General features: G+C 52.7%; 8 non-coding genes across 8 annotated transcripts; 2 read left to right on the top strand and 6 right to left on the bottom strand.

Moving 5' to 3' along the window:
- Positions 1-854: 854 nt before the first annotated feature.
- On the top strand, positions 855-927 carry trnaa-agc (transfer RNA alanine (anticodon AGC)). Its single transcript has one exon. It is a non-coding gene; the product is annotated as a tRNA-Ala (tRNA).
- A 281-nt stretch (positions 928-1,208) lies between these two features.
- trnam-cau (transfer RNA methionine (anticodon CAU)) lies at positions 1,209-1,281 on the bottom strand. The gene has a single exon. It is a non-coding gene; the product is annotated as a tRNA-Met (tRNA).
- A 2,448-nt stretch (positions 1,282-3,729) lies between these two features.
- On the bottom strand, positions 3,730-3,802 carry trnam-cau (transfer RNA methionine (anticodon CAU)). Its single transcript has one exon. It is a non-coding gene; the product is annotated as a tRNA-Met (tRNA).
- A 2,459-nt stretch (positions 3,803-6,261) lies between these two features.
- On the bottom strand, positions 6,262-6,334 carry trnam-cau (transfer RNA methionine (anticodon CAU)). Its single transcript has one exon. It is a non-coding gene; the product is annotated as a tRNA-Met (tRNA).
- A 2,459-nt stretch (positions 6,335-8,793) lies between these two features.
- On the bottom strand, positions 8,794-8,866 carry trnam-cau (transfer RNA methionine (anticodon CAU)). Its single transcript has one exon. It is a non-coding gene; the product is annotated as a tRNA-Met (tRNA).
- A 2,459-nt stretch (positions 8,867-11,325) lies between these two features.
- trnam-cau (transfer RNA methionine (anticodon CAU)) lies at positions 11,326-11,398 on the bottom strand. Its single transcript has one exon. It is a non-coding gene; the product is annotated as a tRNA-Met (tRNA).
- Positions 11,399-13,503: 2,105 nt separating this feature from the next.
- On the top strand, positions 13,504-13,576 carry trnaa-agc (transfer RNA alanine (anticodon AGC)). Its single transcript has one exon. It is a non-coding gene; the product is annotated as a tRNA-Ala (tRNA).
- A 281-nt stretch (positions 13,577-13,857) lies between these two features.
- On the bottom strand, positions 13,858-13,930 carry trnam-cau (transfer RNA methionine (anticodon CAU)). Its single transcript has one exon. It is a non-coding gene; the product is annotated as a tRNA-Met (tRNA).
- Positions 13,931-14,175: the final 245 nt, after the last annotated feature.

The following is a 14,175-nucleotide window of genomic DNA, read 5'->3' as shown; positions in this document are numbered from 1 at the left end:
TGACTCCTTTCAAGCAAAGTTTTCCCGCGAAGCGGCGCTCTAAACTGCTCGATGACAACTTACTATGTCAACGTCCGGACGAAGGAGTCTTCCATTCCTGTCGGAAAACTGCCTGTGGACTTCTCTTCGTTTCCTCTTCATGAAATCTGGCCTGCACGGGGTGTGCCACTTCCACAGTTGCACAAGTTGAACAGCAACGCATCCGAGCAGGTCAGCACTTAGGAAAGGCCCTACCGGTCAGACAGGGCTCGCGGGTGCTGCTTCAGACGAGTGGCGGTTGCTCTTTGCATCTCGGCCTGCTTGGCGTGTATCTGAAAGCAGCACTTTGCGGAACCTGACCGCAGGGCTGCAGCTCACGAGGATGAAGGAGAAGCCCTCTTTTTTCGTCTGGTAACAGCCCCAAGTGTTCTCTTTCTCCAAAATACACCTTCTTCTTCTTCAGAGAAGTCTGCCTGTTGGTGTGCTGTGACGTCTGCAGTTGCAAACCACGAGCAGCAGGGAGCCCTCTGGAGGAACACAACATCCACGCAGTCAGTCAGCACTCACTTGAACGTGTCGCAAGTCTCCAATCAGTCAGACAGCGCTCTCGAGTGCTACCTCACACTTGTTGTGACTGCTGGCGCCGATCGGTTCGTTTGGATTCTGGAATCTCAGAGCGTCTCGCTGGCGATTCTTTCGGCGGCACTGTGTTTTCCAGAAGACTTCGCGCACGTGCTGCTGCTGCTGCTCGGATGTGTCGATAGTCGCGTCGCGTTGTTCGGTTGAATACAGCGTGCAATCTCGAGAGGAAATCGCCTGCTGCTCTCAGCTCATCGTTCCGAAGCACCATGGGGGCTAAGCAAGTGCACGTTGTAGGGGAATTAGCTCAAATGGTAGAGCGCTCGCTTAGCATGCGAGAGGTAGTGGGATCGATGCCCACATTCTCCACAGTGCTTTTCCTGGGGACACGCTTGAGACGCAAGCAGTGTGACCCTCGCGTGAACCCTGCGTGTGGCTCCAGTCTTTGCTGCTGCACAGATAGCACGATGGTGAGTTCCCAAAATGCTGTGCAGAAAAAAAAGTTGAGCACGTGTCGCCCAGATGTTAAACCTTCCAGCAACGCGTTTGCTCTGGTGTGGTCAGTTCAAATCAGGCGTGAAGCCGTCCAAAGCAAATATTATTGCCCGCGGAGAGAAAGAAAACACGTCCGGTGACAAAGGCCACAGTCTTGCCTTCTCTGAGGATTGAACTCAGGACCTTCAGATTATGAGACTGACGCGCTGCCTACTGCGCTAAGAAGGCCAGCCGACAGCCGAGGCTCATACCGCGTGCCCAAATAGGCCGGTTTTCAAGGTGCCGCGAGCCACAGAGCAACCCTCGTCAGAAAGCTGCAGCTCCAGTGAGGCCAGGATATCGGCTTTCAATCCACAATCACGCACGTCGCCCGTTACATGCTGGGCTCTGGCCCGTGCAGAGACACGGCCCACTCGCGGTACCGCAGAGCCGTGGCGTCAGGAGCTCGGCAAAGCCCGGTATGTCTTGCGCTTGGCAGGCAACATTCGGCAAAGCCTTTCACTTCTTTGTCTCGATGGCTCCGCTACTGGAGAGCCACGTCACAGCGCACTAAGATCCTTTGCTCAGCACTCCATGCAGGCAAGAAGGGAGGTGCTTCCGTTTACCAAAGAGCCTAAGAAAATGAGGGTTTGCTTAAGGAAAAGAAGGAAGCACTTGTCAGGTATAGACAGGATAGATCGAGTGAATCCGTACAAGAGTGTAAAGACAGTAGGGAAATCAGGAGGGTAAAAAGGGGACCTGAGATAGCTTTGGCAGATAGAGTTAAGGAAAATCCAAAGGGTTTTTGCAAATACATTATAAGGACAAAAGGGTGACTAGGGAGAGAATAGGGCCCCTCGAGGATCAGCACAGCGGCCTTTGTGCCGAGCCGCAGGAGAGGCTGGGCCGATACTAAACGAGTATTTTGCATCAGTGTTTACTGTGGAAAAGGATAGAATGTAGGGAGAAGTATAGAATATAGGGAAATGGATGGTGACATCTTGAAAATTGTCCACATTGCAGAGGAGGAATGCTGGATGCCTTGAAGCGCGTACAAGTGGATCAATGCCCAGGACCTGATCAGGTCTGGGGGAAGCTAAGGAAGTGATTGCTGGGCCCCTTGCTGAGATATTTGTATGGTTGATATAAAATCATGAGGCGTATAGATCGGATAAAGAGAGAAAGTCTTTTCCCTGGGGTGCGGGAGACCAGCACTAGAGGGCAGAGGTTTAGGGTGAGAGGGAAAAGATATGAAAGAGAACTAAGGGGCACCTTTTTCACACAGAGGGTGGTACGTGTATGGAATGAGCTGCCAGAGGAAGTGGCGGAGGCGAGTGCAATTGCAATATTTAAAAGGCATCTGGGTGGCTATATGAATAGGAAGGGTTTGGAGGGATATGGCCCGCGTGCCGGCAGGTACGACTAGATTGGGATGGGATATCTGGTCGGAAAGGTCCGACCGAAGGGTCTCTTTCCGTGACGTACATCTCTATGACTCTATGACTCCTTTCAAGCAAAGTTTTCCCGCGAAGCGGCGCTCTAAACTGCTCGATGACAACTTACTATGTCAACGTCCGGACGAAGGAGTCTTCCATTCCTGTCGGAAAACTGCCTGTGGACTTCTCTTCGTTTCCTCTTCATGAAATCTGGCCTGCACGGGGTGTGCCACTTCCACAGTTGCACAAGTTGAACAGCAACGCATCCGAGCAGGTCAGCACTTAGGAAAGGCCCTACCGGTCAGACAGGGCTCGCGGGTGCTGCTTCAGACGAGTGGCGGTTGCTCTTTGCATCTCGGCCTGCTTGGCGTGTATCTGAAAGCAGCACTTTGCGGAACCTGACCGCAGGGCTGCAGCTCACGAGGATGAAGGAGAAGCCCTCTTTTTTCGTCTGGTAACAGCCCCAAGTGTTCTCTTTCTCCAAAATACACCTTCTTCTTCTTCAGAGAAGTCTGCCTGTTGGTGTGCTGTGACGTCTGCAGTTGCAAACCACGAGCAGCAGGGAGCCCTCTGGAGGAACACAACATCCACGCAGTCAGTCAGCACTCACTTGAACGTGTCGCAAGTCTCCAATCAGTCAGACAGCGCTCTCGAGTGCTACCTCACACTTGTTGTGACTGCTGGCGCCGATCGGTTCGTTTGGATTCTGGAATCTCAGAGCGTCTCGCTGGCGATTCTTTCGGCGGCACTGTGTTTTCCAGAAGACTTCGCGCACGTGCTGCTGCTGCTGCTCGGATGTGTCGATAGTCGCGTCGCGTTGTTCGGTTGAATACAGCGTGCAATCTCGAGAGGAAATCGCCTGCTGCTCTCAGCTCATCGTTCCGAAGCACCATGGGGGCTAAGCAAGTGCACGTTGTAGGGGAATTAGCTCAAATGGTAGAACGCTCGCTTAGCATGCGAGAGGTAGTGGGATCGATGCCCACATTCTCCACAGTGCTTTTCCTGGGGACACGCTTGAGACGCAAGCAGTGTGACCCCTGCGTGTGGCTCCAGTCTTTGCTGCTGCACAGATAGCACGATGGTGAGTTCCCAAAATGCTGTGCAGAAAAAAAAGTTGAGCACGTGTCGCCCAGATGTTAAACCTTCCAGCAACGCGTTTGCTCTGGTGTGGTCAGTTCAAATCAGGCGTGAAGCCGTCCAAAGCAAATATTATTGCCCGCGGAGAGAAAGAAAACACGTCCGGTGACAAAGGCCACAGTCTTGCCTTCTCTGAGGATTGAACTCAGGACCTTCAGATTATGAGACTGACGCGCTGCCTACTGCGCTAAGAAGGCCAGCCGACAGCCGAGGCTCATACCGCGTGCCCAAATAGGCCGGTTTTCAAGGTGCCGCGAGCCACAGAGCAACCCTCGTCAGAAAGCTGCAGCTCCAGTGAGGCCAGGATATCGGCTTTCAATCCACAATCACGCACGTCGCCCGTTACATGCTGGGCTCTGGCCCGTGCAGAGACACGGCCCACTCGCGGTACCGCAGAGCCGTGGCGTCAGGAGCTCGGCAAAGCCCGGTATGTCTTGCGCTTGGCAGGCAACATTCGGCAAAGCCTTTCACTTCTTTGTCTCGATGGCTCCGCTACTGGAGAGCCACGTCACAGCGCACTAAGATCCTTTGCTCAGCACTCCATGCAGGCAAGAAGGGAGGTGCTTCCGTTTACCAAAGAGCCTAAGAAAATGAGGGTTTGCTTAAGGAAAAGAAGGAAGCACTTGTCAGGTATAGACAGGATAGATCGAGTGAATCCGTACAAGAGTGTAAAGACAGTAGGGAAATCAGGAGGGTAAAAAGGGGACCTGAGATAGCTTTGGCAGATAGAGTTAAGGAAAATCCAAAGGGTTTTTGCAAATACATTATAAGGACAAAAGGGTGACTAGGGAGAGAATAGGGCCCCTCGAGGATCAGCACAGCGGCCTTTGTGCCGAGCCGCAGGAGAGGCTGGGCCGATACTAAACGAGTATTTTGCATCAGTGTTTACTGTGGAAAAGGATAGAATGTAGGGAGAAGTATAGAATATAGGGAAATGGATGGTGACATCTTGAAAATTGTCCACATTGCAGAGGAGGAATGCTGGATGCCTTGAAGCGCGTACAAGTGGATCAATGCCCAGGACCTGATCAGGTCTGGGGGAAGCTAAGGAAGTGATTGCTGGGCCCCTTGCTGAGATATTTGTATGGTTGATATAAAATCATGAGGCGTATAGATCGGATAAAGAGAGAAAGTCTTTTCCCTGGGGTGCGGGAGACCAGCACTAGAGGGCAGAGGTTTAGGGTGAGAGGGAAAAGATATGAAAGAGAACTAAGGGGCACCTTTTTCACACAGAGGGTGGTACGTGTATGGAATGAGCTGCCAGAGGAAGTGGCGGAGGCGAGTGCAATTGCAATATTTAAAAGGCATCTGGGTGGCTATATGAATAGGAAGGGTTTGGAGGGATATGGCCCGCGTGCCGGCAGGTACGACTAGATTGGGATGGGATATCTGGTCGGAAAGGTCCGACCGAAGGGTCTCTTTCCGTGACGTACATCTCTATGACTCTATGACTCCTTTCAAGCAAAGTTTTCCCGCGAAGCGGCGCTCTAAACTGCTCGATGACAACTTACTATGTCAACGTCCGGACGAAGGAGTCTTCCATTCCTGTCGGAAAACTGCCTGTGGACTTCTCTTCGTTTCCTCTTCATGAAATCTGGCCTGCACGGGGTGTGCCACTTCCACAGTTGCACAAGTTGAACAGCAACGCATCCGAGCAGGTCAGCACTTAGGAAAGGCCCTACCGGTCAGACAGGGCTCGCGGGTGCTGCTTCAGACGAGTGGCGGTTGCTCTTTGCATCTCGGCCTGCTTGGCGTGTATCTGAAAGCAGCACTTTGCGGAACCTGACCGCAGGGCTGCAGCTCACGAGGATGAAGGAGAAGCCCTCTTTTTTCGTCTGGTAACAGCCCCAAGTGTTCTCTTTCTCCAAAATACACCTTCTTCTTCTTCAGAGAAGTCTGCCTGTTGGTGTGCTGTGACGTCTGCAGTTGCAAACCACGAGCAGCAGGGAGCCCTCTGGAGGAACACAACATCCACGCAGTCAGTCAGCACTCACTTGAACGTGTCGCAAGTCTCCAATCAGTCAGACAGCGCTCTCGAGTGCTACCTCACACTTGTTGTGACTGCTGGCGCCGATCGGTTCGTTTGGATTCTGGAATCTCAGAGCGTCTCGCTGGCGATTCTTTCGGCGGCACTGTGTTTTCCAGAAGACTTCGCGCACGTGCTGCTGCTGCTGCTCGGATGTGTCGATAGTCGCGTCGCGTTGTTCGGTTGAATACAGCGTGCAATCTCGAGAGGAAATCGCCTGCTGCTCTCAGCTCATCGTTCCGAAGCACCATGGGGGCTAAGCAAGTGCACGTTGTAGGGGAATTAGCTCAAATGGTAGAACGCTCGCTTAGCATGCGAGAGGTAGTGGGATCGATGCCCACATTCTCCACAGTGCTTTTCCTGGGGACACGCTTGAGACGCAAGCAGTGTGACCCTCGCGTGAACCCTGCGTGTGGCTCCAGTCTTTGCTGCTGCACAGATAGCACGATGGTGAGTTCCCAAAATGCTGTGCAGAAAAAAAAGTTGAGCACGTGTCGCCCAGATGTTAAACCTTCCAGCAACGCGTTTGCTCTGGTGTGGTCAGTTCAAATCAGGCGTGAAGCCGTCCAAAGCAAATATTATTGCCCGCGGAGAGAAAGAAAACACGTCCGGTGACAAAGGCCACAGTCTTGCCTTCTCTGAGGATTGAACTCAGGACCTTCAGATTATGAGACTGACGCGCTGCCTACTGCGCTAAGAAGGCCAGCCGACAGCCGAGGCTCATACCGCGTGCCCAAATAGGCCGGTTTTCAAGGTGCCGCGAGCCACAGAGCAACCCTCGTCAGAAAGCTGCAGCTCCAGTGAGGCCAGGATATCGGCTTTCAATCCACAATCACGCACGTCGCCCGTTACATGCTGGGCTCTGGCCCGTGCAGAGACACGGCCCACTCGCGGTACCGCAGAGCCGTGGCGTCAGGAGCTCGGCAAAGCCCGGTATGTCTTGCGCTTGGCAGGCAACATTCGGCAAAGCCTTTCACTTCTTTGTCTCGATGGCTCCGCTACTGGAGAGCCACGTCACAGCGCACTAAGATCCTTTGCTCAGCACTCCATGCAGGCAAGAAGGGAGGTGCTTCCGTTTACCAAAGAGCCTAAGAAAATGAGGGTTTGCTTAAGGAAAAGAAGGAAGCACTTGTCAGGTATAGACAGGATAGATCGAGTGAATCCGTACAAGAGTGTAAAGACAGTAGGGAAATCAGGAGGGTAAAAAGGGGACCTGAGATAGCTTTGGCAGATAGAGTTAAGGAAAATCCAAAGGGTTTTTGCAAATACATTATAAGGACAAAAGGGTGACTAGGGAGAGAATAGGGCCCCTCGAGGATCAGCACAGCGGCCTTTGTGCCGAGCCGCAGGAGAGGCTGGGCCGATACTAAACGAGTATTTTGCATCAGTGTTTACTGTGGAAAAGGATAGAATGTAGGGAGAAGTATAGAATATAGGGAAATGGATGGTGACATCTTGAAAATTGTCCACATTGCAGAGGAGGAATGCTGGATGCCTTGAAGCGCGTACAAGTGGATCAATGCCCAGGACCTGATCAGGTCTGGGGGAAGCTAAGGAAGTGATTGCTGGGCCCCTTGCTGAGATATTTGTATGGTTGATATAAAATCATGAGGCGTATAGATCGGATAAAGAGAGAAAGTCTTTTCCCTGGGGTGCGGGAGACCAGCACTAGAGGGCAGAGGTTTAGGGTGAGAGGGAAAAGATATGAAAGAGAACTAAGGGGCACCTTTTTCACACAGAGGGTGGTACGTGTATGGAATGAGCTGCCAGAGGAAGTGGCGGAGGCGAGTGCAATTGCAATATTTAAAAGGCATCTGGGTGGCTATATGAATAGGAAGGGTTTGGAGGGATATGGCCCGCGTGCCGGCAGGTACGACTAGATTGGGATGGGATATCTGGTCGGAAAGGTCCGACCGAAGGGTCTCTTTCCGTGACGTACATCTCTATGACTCTATGACTCCTTTCAAGCAAAGTTTTCCCGCGAAGCGGCGCTCTAAACTGCTCGATGACAACTTACTATGTCAACGTCCGGACGAAGGAGTCTTCCATTCCTGTCGGAAAACTGCCTGTGGACTTCTCTTCGTTTCCTCTTCATGAAATCTGGCCTGCACGGGGTGTGCCACTTCCACAGTTGCACAAGTTGAACAGCAACGCATCCGAGCAGGTCAGCACTTAGGAAAGGCCCTACCGGTCAGACAGGGCTCGCGGGTGCTGCTTCAGACGAGTGGCGGTTGCTCTTTGCATCTCGGCCTGCTTGGCGTGTATCTGAAAGCAGCACTTTGCGGAACCTGACCGCAGGGCTGCAGCTCACGAGGATGAAGGAGAAGCCCTCTTTTTTCGTCTGGTAACAGCCCCAAGTGTTCTCTTTCTCCAAAATACACCTTCTTCTTCTTCAGAGAAGTCTGCCTGTTGGTGTGCTGTGACGTCTGCAGTTGCAAACCACGAGCAGCAGGGAGCCCTCTGGAGGAACACAACATCCACGCAGTCAGTCAGCACTCACTTGAACGTGTCGCAAGTCTCCAATCAGTCAGACAGCGCTCTCGAGTGCTACCTCACACTTGTTGTGACTGCTGGCGCCGATCGGTTCGTTTGGATTCTGGAATCTCAGAGCGTCTCGCTGGCGATTCTTTCGGCGGCACTGTGTTTTCCAGAAGACTTCGCGCACGTGCTGCTGCTGCTGCTCGGATGTGTCGATAGTCGCGTCGCGTTGTTCGGTTGAATACAGCGTGCAATCTCGAGAGGAAATCGCCTGCTGCTCTCAGCTCATCGTTCCGAAGCACCATGGGGGCTAAGCAAGTGCACGTTGTAGGGGAATTAGCTCAAATGGTAGAACGCTCGCTTAGCATGCGAGAGGTAGTGGGATCGATGCCCACATTCTCCACAGTGCTTTTCCTGGGGACACGCTTGAGACGCAAGCAGTGTGACCCTCGCGTGAACCCTGCGTGTGGCTCCAGTCTTTGCTGCTGCACAGATAGCACGATGGTGAGTTCCCAAAATGCTGTGCAGAAAAAAAAGTTGAGCACGTGTCGCCCAGATGTTAAACCTTCCAGCAACGCGTTTGCTCTGGTGTGGTCAGTTCAAATCAGGCGTGAAGCCGTCCAAAGCAAATATTATTGCCCGCGGAGAGAAAGAAAACACGTCCGGTGACAAAGGCCACAGTCTTGCCTTCTCTGAGGATTGAACTCAGGACCTTCAGATTATGAGACTGACGCGCTGCCTACTGCGCTAAGAAGGCCAGCCGACAGCCGAGGCTCATACCGCGTGCCCAAATAGGCCGGTTTTCAAGGTGCCGCGAGCCACAGAGCAACCCTCGTCAGAAAGCTGCAGCTCCAGTGAGGCCAGGATATCGGCTTTCAATCCACAATCACGCACGTCGCCCGTTACATGCTGGGCTCTGGCCCGTGCAGAGACACGGCCCACTCGCGGTACCGCAGAGCCGTGGCGTCAGGAGCTCGGCAAAGCCCGGTATGTCTTGCGCTTGGCAGGCAACATTCGGCAAAGCCTTTCACTTCTTTGTCTCGATGGCTCCGCTACTGGAGAGCCACGTCACAGCGCACTAAGATCCTTTGCTCAGCACTCCATGCAGGCAAGAAGGGAGGTGCTTCCGTTTACCAAAGAGCCTAAGAAAATGAGGGTTTGCTTAAGGAAAAGAAGGAAGCACTTGTCAGGTATAGACAGGATAGATCGAGTGAATCCGTACAAGAGTGTAAAGACAGTAGGGAAATCAGGAGGGTAAAAAGGGGACCTGAGATAGCTTTGGCAGATAGAGTTAAGGAAAATCCAAAGGGTTTTTGCAAATACATTATAAGGACAAAAGGGTGACTAGGGAGAGAATAGGGCCCCTCGAGGATCAGCACAGCGGCCTTTGTGCCGAGCCGCAGGAGAGGCTGGGCCGATACTAAACGAGTATTTTGCATCAGTGTTTACTGTGGAAAAGGATAGAATGTAGGGAGAAGTATAGAATATAGGGAAATGGATGGTGACATCTTGAAAATTGTCCACATTGCAGAGGAGGAATGCTGGATGCCTTGAAGCGCGTACAAGTGGATCAATGCCCAGGACCTGATCAGGTCTGGGGGAAGCTAAGGAAGTGATTGCTGGGCCCCTTGCTGAGATATTTGTATGGTTGATATAAAATCATGAGGCGTATAGATCGGATAAAGAGAGAAAGTCTTTTCCCTGGGGTGCGGGAGACCAGCACTAGAGGGCAGAGGTTTAGGGTGAGAGGGAAAAGATATGAAAGAGAACTAAGGGGCACCTTTTTCACACAGAGGGTGGTACGTGTATGGAATGAGCTGCCAGAGGAAGTGGCGGAGGCGAGTGCAATTGCAATATTTAAAAGGCATCTGGGTGGCTATATGAATAGGAAGGGTTTGGAGGGATATGGCCCGCGTGCCGGCAGGTACGACTAGATTGGGATGGGATATCTGGTCGGAAAGGTCCGACCGAAGGGTCTCTTTCCGTGACGTACATCTCTATGACTCTATGACTCCTTTCAAGCAAAGTTTTCCCGCGAAGCGGCGCTCTAAACTGCTCGATGACAACTTACTATGTCAACGTCCGGACGAAGGAGTCTTCCATTCCTGTCGGAAAACTGCCTGTGGACTTCTCTTCGTTTCCTCTTCATGAAATCTGGCCTGCACGGGGTGTGCCACTTCCACAGTTGCACAAGTTGAACAGCAACGCATCCGAGCAGGTCAGCACTTAGGAAAGGCCCTACCGGTCAGACAGGGCTCGCGGGTGCTGCTTCAGACGAGTGGCGGTTGCTCTTTGCATCTCGGCCTGCTTGGCGTGTATCTGAAAGCAGCACTTTGCGGAACCTGACCGCAGGGCTGCAGCTCACGAGGATGAAGGAGAAGCCCTCTTTTTTCGTCTGGTAACAGCCCCAAGTGTTCTCTTTCTCCAAAATACACCTTCTTCTTCTTCAGAGAAGTCTGCCTGTTGGTGTGCTGTGACGTCTGCAGTTGCAAACCACGAGCAGCAGGGAGCCCTCTGGAGGAACACAACATCCACGCAGTCAGTCAGCACTCACTTGAACGTGTCGCAAGTCTCCAATCAGTCAGACAGCGCTCTCGAGTGCTACCTCACACTTGTTGTGACTGCTGGCGCCGATCGGTTCGTTTGGATTCTGGAATCTCAGAGCGTCTCGCTGGCGATTCTTTCGGCGGCACTGTGTTTTCCAGAAGACTTCGCGCACGTGCTGCTGCTGCTGCTCGGATGTGTCGATGGTCGCGTCGCGTTGTTCGGTTGAATACAGCGTGCAATCTCGAGAGGAAATCGCCTGCTGCTCTCAGCTCATCGTTCCGAAGCACCATGGGGGCTAAGCAAGTGCACGTTGTAGGGGAATTAGCTCAAATGGTAGAACGCTCGCTTAGCATGCGAGAGGTAGTGGGATCGATGCCCACATTCTCCACAGTGCTTTTCCTGGGGACACGCTTGAGACGCAAGCAGTGTGACCCTCGCGTGAACCCTGCGTGTGGCTCCAGTCTTTGCTGCTGCACAGATAGCACGATGGTGAGTTCCCAAAATGCTGTGCAGAAAAAAAAGTTGAGCACGTGTCGCCCAGATGTTAAACCTTCCAGCAACGCGTTTGCTCTGGTGTGGTCAGTTCAAATCAGGCGTGAAGCCGTCCAAAGCAAATATTATTGCCCGCGGAGAGAAAGAAAACACGTCCGGTGACAAAGGCCACAGTCTTGCCTTCTCTGAGGATTGAACTCAGGACCTTCAGATTATGAGACTGACGCGCTGCCTACTGCGCAAAGAAGGCCAGCCGACAGCCGAGGCTCATACCGCGTGCCCAAATAGGCCGGTTTTCAAGGTGCTGCGAGCCACAGAGCAACCCTCGTCAGAAAGCTGCAGCTCCAGTGAGGCCAGGATATCGGCTTTCAATCCACAATCACGCACGTCGCCCGTTACATGCTGGGCTCTGGCCCGTGCAGAGACACGGCCCACTCGCGGTACCGCAGAGCCGTGGCGTCAGGAGCTCGGCAAAGCCCGGTATGTCTTGCGCTTGGCAGGCAACATTCGGCAAAGCCTTTCACTTCTTTGTCTCGATGGCTCCGCTACTGGAGAGCCACGTCACAGCGCACTAAGATCCTTTGCTCAGCACTCCATGCAGGCAAGAAGGGAGGTGCTTCCGTTTACCAAAGAGCCTAAGAAAATGAGGGTTTGCTTAAGGAAAAGAAGGAAGCACTTGTCAGGTATAGACAGGATAGATCGAGTGAATCCGTACAAGAGTGTAAAGACAGTAGGGAAATCAGGAGGGTAAAAAGGGGACCTGAGATAGCTTTGGCAGATAGAGTTAAGGAAAATCCAAAGGGTTTTTGCAAATACATTATAAGGACAAAAGGGTGACTAGGGAGAGAATAGGGCCCCTCGAGGATCAGCACAGCGGCCTTTGTGCCGAGCCGCAGGAGAGGCTGGGCCGATACTAAACGAGTATTTTGCATCAGTGTTTACTGTGGAAAAGGATAGAATGTAGGGAGAAGTATAGAATATAGGGAAATGGATGGTGACATCTTGAAAATTGTCCACATTGCAGAGGAGGAATGCTGGATGCCTTGAAGCGCGTACAAGTGGATCAATGCCCAGGACCTGATCAGGTCTGGGGGAAGCTAAGGAAGTGATTGCTGGGCCCCTTGCTGAGATATTTGTATGGTTGATATAAAATCATGAGGCGTATAGATCGGATAAAGAGAGAAAGTCTTTTCCCTGGGGTGCGGGAGACCAGCACTAGAGGGCAGAGGTTTAGGGTGAGAGGGAAAAGATATGAAAGAGAACTAAGGGGCACCTTTTTCACACAGAGGGTGGTACGTGTATGGAATGAGCTGCCAGAGGAAGTGGCGGAGGCGAGTGCAATTGCAATATTTAAAAGGCATCTGGGTGGCTATATGAATAGGAAGGGTTTGGAGGGATATGGCCCGCGTGCCGGCAGGTACGACTAGATTGGGATGGGATATCTGGTCGGAAAGGTCCGACCGAAGGGTCTCTTTCCGTGACGTACATCTCTATGACTCTATGACTCCTTTCAAGCAAAGTTTTCCCGCGAAGCGGCGCTCTAAACTGCTCGATGACAACTTACTATGTCAACGTCCGGACGAAGGAGTCTTCCATTCCTGTCGGAAAACTGCCTGTGGACTTCTCTTCGTTTCCTCTTCATGAAATCTGGCCTGCACGGGGTGTGCCACTTCCACAGTTGCACAAGTTGAACAGCAACGCATCCGAGCAGGTCAGCACTTAGGAAAGGCCCTACCGGTCAGACAGGGCTCGCGGGTGCTGCTTCAGACGAGTGGCGGTTGCTCTTTGCATCTCGGCCTGCTTGGCGTGTATCTGAAAGCAGCACTTTGCGGAACCTGACCGCAGGGCTGCAGCTCACGAGGATGAAGGAGAAGCCCTCTTTTTTCGTCTGGTAACAGCCCCAAGTGTTCTCTTTCTCCAAAATACACCTTCTTCTTCTTCAGAGAAGTCTGCCTGTTGGTGTGCTGTGACGTCTGCAGTTGCAAACCACGAGCAGCAGGGAGCCCTCTGGAGGAACACAACATCCACGCAGTCAGTCAGCACTCACTTGAACGTGTCGCAAGTCTCCAATCAGTCAGACAGCGCTCTCGAGTGCTACCTCACACTTGTTGTGACTGCTGGCGCCGATCGGTTCGTTTGGATTCTGGAATCTCAGAGCGTCTCGCTGGCGATTCTTTCGGCGGCACTGTGTTTTCCAGAAGACTTCGCGCACGTGCTGCTGCTGCTGCTCGGATGTGTCGATAGTCGCGTCGCGTTGTTCGGTTGAATACAGCGTGCAATCTCGAGAGGAAATCGCCTGCTGCTCTCAGCTCATCGTTCCGAAGCACCATGGGGGCTAAGCAAGTGCACGTTGTAGGGGAATTAGCTCAAATGGTAGAGCGCTCGCTTAGCATGCGAGAGGTAGTGGGATCGATGCCCACATTCTCCACAGTGCTTTTCCTGGGGACACGCTTGAGACGCAAGCAGTGTGACCCTCGCGTGAACCCTGCGTGTGGCTCCAGTCTTTGCTGCTGCACAGATAGCACGATGGTGAGTTCCCAAAATGCTGTGCAGAAAAAAAAGTTGAGCACGTGTCGCCCAGATGTTAAACCTTCCAGCAACGCGTTTGCTCTGGTGTGGTCAGTTCAAATCAGGCGTGAAGCCGTCCAAAGCAAATATTATTGCCCGCGGAGAGAAAGAAAACACATCCGGTGACAAAGGCCACAGTCTTGCCTTCTCTGAGGATTGAACTCAGGACCTTCAGATTATGAGACTGACGCGCTGCCTACTGCGCTAAGAAGGCCAGCCGACAGCCGAGGCTCATACCGCGTGCCCAAATAGGCCGGTTTTCAAGGTGCCGCGAGCCACAGAGCAACCCTCGTCAGAAAGCTGCAGCTCCAGTGAGGCCAGGATATCGGCTTTCAATCCACAATCACGCACGTCGCCCGTTACATGCTGGGCTCTGGCCCGTGCAGAGACACGGCCCACTCGCGGTACCGCAGAGCCGTGGCGTCAGGAGCTCGGCAAAGCCCGGTATGTCTTGCGCTT

This window comes from Chiloscyllium punctatum, chromosome 5 (assembly GCF_047496795.1).
Source record: "Chiloscyllium punctatum isolate Juve2018m chromosome 5, sChiPun1.3, whole genome shotgun sequence".
In the NCBI taxonomy this organism is placed as follows: Eukaryota; Metazoa; Chordata; class Chondrichthyes; order Orectolobiformes; family Hemiscylliidae; genus Chiloscyllium; species Chiloscyllium punctatum.
The sequence above is the reverse complement of the archived record's forward strand: the minus strand, read 5'-3'. Positions and strand labels throughout refer to the sequence as shown.